The sequence below is a fragment of the Physeter macrocephalus genome, chromosome 5, assembly GCF_002837175.3.
Source record: "Physeter macrocephalus isolate SW-GA chromosome 5, ASM283717v5, whole genome shotgun sequence".
NCBI classification, from domain to species: Eukaryota; Metazoa; Chordata; class Mammalia; order Artiodactyla; family Physeteridae; genus Physeter; species Physeter macrocephalus.
In genome coordinates this window covers 4,279,851-4,284,349 of record NC_041218.1, presented here as the reverse complement: position 1 = coordinate 4,284,349, position 4,499 = coordinate 4,279,851, and the positions used below count along the sequence as shown (strand labels likewise).

Sequence of the window (4,499 nt, the reverse complement as noted above, 5' to 3'; positions counted from 1 at the left end):
TGTTGAGAATGGGTCACGTTTTCATATTTCTTTGTATGTTGAGTAATTTTGAATTTTATCTTTGACATTGTGAATGTTGGGTGGAGACTGGTTTCTGTTGATTCTCACTAGGTAGGCAATTAAGTAAACAGCAACTTACATGTAATTGTGTTCTTTTAACCTTATCTAGATCACTTTGAATTTCCCCAGTATTTGCATGGCTCAGGGGGCAACCAGGGATTTGGGCAGCATTTATACACAGAATTTGAGGCTCTCCTACTGTTTTTTTTTTAGTTCTAGAAATCCCCCCTCACTTTCTAGCTGAAGCAGCTACCTCAAACCCTGTCCTCTACAAAATCTGCTCACTTTGGGTTGTTCTCTACGGCTTTCAGATGATCAATTTGTTTTGCATTTTGAAAATTGTATGTGTGAAGCTGGTTTGTCATGACCTTAACTCAGCCATTGTTGGGTCTGGGACTCCCCCTGTCTTTCTCACCAATAAATTCAATGCCCAGACTTTAGAATCAGTGGTTTGGGGGACCTCACCTAGTGGAGCCCTGGAATCAGTGGCATCAAGTTTCTATGATAACTCAACAGCCCTCTAGACTTACTCCTAACTTTTTCTAAATTTTTTTTTTTTCTGTTTCAAATTCTTTATTATACATCATGGTTGCACAGTTTGAGGACGGTTAAATACAATTGGTTTTCAATTTTTCTTTGAATATTTTCCAGATTACTACATGCAAGTGACCCTGAAAATATTTGGCATTTGAAAATTTTGAAACTCTTGAACAGGCACTTACGTGAAGGAAAACATTACCATTCACAGATAACCACATTTGAAATAGATGCTTCAGCACATGGTACATGGAACCTTTTGCCAGTTAAGAAGTTGGTTACCGACCATTTTTCAAAGTGCCATAGTAGTAAAACAGGCTTAAAGAAATGTAATTTGAGTTACGTAGCTTACTCATAAAGTAAGGTTAACTGATAAGACTTGCACGGAAGTGTATAAAAAAATATTGGTACAAACACCACTGAACCGAAAGTGAAAGTAGTCTCACACGACAGGCTTCGTTTCAGTTCCTGTACCCCACATTTAGTGTATTTGCGATCAGACCCCATGCATAACATAAAAACAGATGACTGCAACCTTCTTTTTTAGAGGGTTTGAACATTACTTGAATTTAATGTTTAAAAAATTTAAACAGAGTGGATGAAGAAGTTTAAATTTGAGTTTGAACTAGTCAAGCTTCCAATTTAACAAACATGAAATTGTCCAGATCTGGGTAACTACCTACTTCACCTGTTCTCCTGAGTCCCCCATCCTCAAATTTGCCCCTGAAAAGGGAAGAGAATATTTGCAAGAAAATTATATTTGCATATATGTGCTAAAAAGATTCATTAAACCAAAAACATTTTTTTCAAAGTATTTATGGAAAAAATATATAGTTTTAACAATCTAAAATGCCAACATAGAGTCAACTCCGCATTGCAGAAAACATACAGTGGTACCTATCAGATAGTAGTAGCAAAATGGTTACTTAATATGGTATCCACCCCCCCCAAAAAAGCTGCAATGACATGCCACATAATCTCTTATGGACAAAAATTTAAAATTCACACCACAGAAGACCTCAAAGAGAACAAAATTCAGGAAGCCATGAAATGGTAGACTCAGAGGCACCTACGGTAAAACACTTGTATGCATTTCTCAAACGTGTATGGAAAATCATAAATGTAGTTTTCGAAAATATTGAAATGCCATGTTTTAAATCTTTGCAGGATGTACAGGCCACTCAGGTTTTCTAATTTTATTTGAACACAAAATATTTAATTTTTTGCATGTAGAGAATAAGAGGTAATCATTAGCATGAAAAAGGAGAAGAAAAGAATTTGTAATCAACATTATGCAGAAAGAAAGCAAAATTACAAATACCAACCTACTCACATGAAAATCTTTAATGTTTATGCTGATGTATAGCTGAGTACTTATCATTAAATGAAAGTGTGCAGTTAAAAGAGGAAAAAACAACACGGCAGTTTAAGAAAGTTCCAGTGTTTCAAAGAAAGCATTTTTAAAATATGTGTATACATGAAGAACATTTAGTTATGTCATAAAATAAACTCAGCACTGTAAGATAAAGGAAGACTATCATAAATGGAGTTTTGGCCTTTTCCCCGCCCTACACGCTGCAACCATCTTTAACCTGCCGAACTTAAATCTCAACAGATATAGGAGGTTTTTTCTTTTTTTTCTCCTATTCAGTTCACATTTCAGGCTGCTCAGCAGATGCCTGCGATTCTGGCGATTCAAATCGCTGGTGAAAGTTTGTTCTCTGTATTAAAAAGTACCTTACGGAAAATTTTTTGTTCACGTCTCTCATTGTTGGAGTTGGGTCGTATCCTGCTAAAAACAGTCTTATTGGAGTTGATTCACCTTTTACTGGTGTATCATCCATCATTTCATATTTAGCGATTGTTGCTGTTTCTGTTGTGGCACTGGGTCCAATTCCCGTGACCTCTTTTTTAATCAGTTGTAACTCCATATGTTGGAGTTTTATTCTTACTAATAAGAAGTAAATTTTTCCCACAATCACATCCTTTAAATGATACTTTGATTTATTGTATTCAAATTCTATGTGTACGCAATCTTCAGTGCCCACTTCCATCTCCCGCTAAAAACAGTCTTATTGGAGTTGATTCACCTTTTACTGGTGTGTATCATCCATCATTTCATATTTAGCGATTGTTTCTGTTTCTGTTGTGGCACTGGGTCCAATTCCCGTGACCTATTTTTAATCAGTTGTAACTCCATATGTTGGAGTTTTATTCTTACTAATAAGAAGTAAATTTTTCCCACAATCACATCCTTTAAATGATACTTTGATTTATTGTATTCAAATTCTATGTGTACGCAATCTTCAGTGCCCACTTCCATCTTAATAGAGTTGTTGCCATCAGGATAGGTAGCAAGCTGGTGAACAATAAGGTCATACATATTCTTTTACCAGCTCTGTCAGTCTTCTTACTATTGTCACTTTAAGGAAATACCTTAAGCAGACATTGGCACCGATATAAGATTCGCATGGCTTTTCAACTTGTGTAAATTCAAAATCATAACTTCTTCTCTGAGTCAGTTCTCCAGGTAAGGCTAGTTCTCTCATTTGGTTTACAAATTCGTGAGTATTACTCTTGCATTGAAAGGTGCAGTTTGACCTACAAATTCAATTCTGATTCCTTGGTGCTCTAGCCTCTTTCCAGGTTGCTGAAAGGCTAGGTTTACCTTTCCTGAAACAGATTCTCCATCATAGAAAAGATAGCGTTTTTCTACTTTGCCAACTTCAGTTTTCATTTCCGCCATTTTCCTGGTTTCTCCGTCATCAAGGACAACATCGATCTCACAAATGGGACCCAAAATCCCTCCAAGAAAACCCACTGTCAGTGCTGCCACCGCCGCATCCCCCCACTTCACTCCTTTTCCTTCAGGAGAACTCGCAGCCCAGGCTCCTATTTTTCTAAATCTTTAGTACAAAACTTAATGTTCCTCTGCACTTTGAGACCGTATCCGGGAAAGAAAGGCCAGCTGGTGCCATTCTCCCAGTATGCTTTTTACCCTCCTACCTTCCCCTCCCCAGGACTCTTTAAATCTCTGTGAACCACTCTTCTTGTTGATTCTCAGTCTTTTTTCATTTCTTCTTTTGTCACTCTTTCCTGTCCATCTCTCTTTTTTTCCCCCAGCGTATGTTCTCCAAAATTCACATTGTGATGAATGATAACTTGTTAAATCGAAAGGTTCTCATTTGTTCCTTTTTTCCCCTTTCACAAAAAACAAAAGCCGATTTAAAGATCTCCCTTCTCCAAGATGACTCCTCTTTTCCCACTCTTTCCTGCCCCTTCCTGTTTAGATCTGCAGAGCTTTGCTTCATGAGCCATTTCAACCACTTTCCAAACTTTTCCTCAGTCTGCACTTTTTTTTTTTTTTTGGAATTAAGCACCTCCTCCTCCTTTTCACGGGTTAAAGGATTTCCCTCCCGGATTTGGGGACACAGCTTAATCACCGACTTCCTCTCCTTAGGAAGCCTTCCTAGTGGCTAGATCAGCCGTGACTCACAAGCCGCTCTGGGCACATCACAGACACACACGAGGCTTGTGAATTGTGATTTATCGCTGTCATAACGTGGTTCACATCCTGCCTTTTCTCCTCCCTCACACATTCTGGCCTAGGAGTGAACACATCACAGCCACCATCCCTGGCCTGGGAGTGAGCACGTCACAGAGCTGGAATTCACCTGAGAAGGTGTCCATCGTAACTCCTGGTTGCAGGTATCACTCTCCAGCTTGTCTTTTGGCTTGAATTTCAGACCTTTCTACCTGTTCTGATCCCTGCACCTACCAGGACCTCAGCCGACAGCTCTTACTGAATTCTCAGCTTCCCTGATCCTGACCACTAACGTCTGTCGTCTTCGGTGGGAGTGCCTGTTTTCCCATTAGAGAGAATCCTCTGTATTTTATTTTGT

The 4,499-nt window shown here is 38.6% G+C and overlaps 1 pseudogene; it reads right to left on the bottom strand.

Moving 5' to 3' along the window:
* Nucleotides 1–2,076: 2,076 nt before the first annotated feature.
* LOC102992714 (vacuolar protein sorting-associated protein 26A-like) lies at nucleotides 2,077–4,287 on the bottom strand (annotated as a pseudogene).
* Nucleotides 4,288–4,499: the final 212 nt, after the last annotated feature.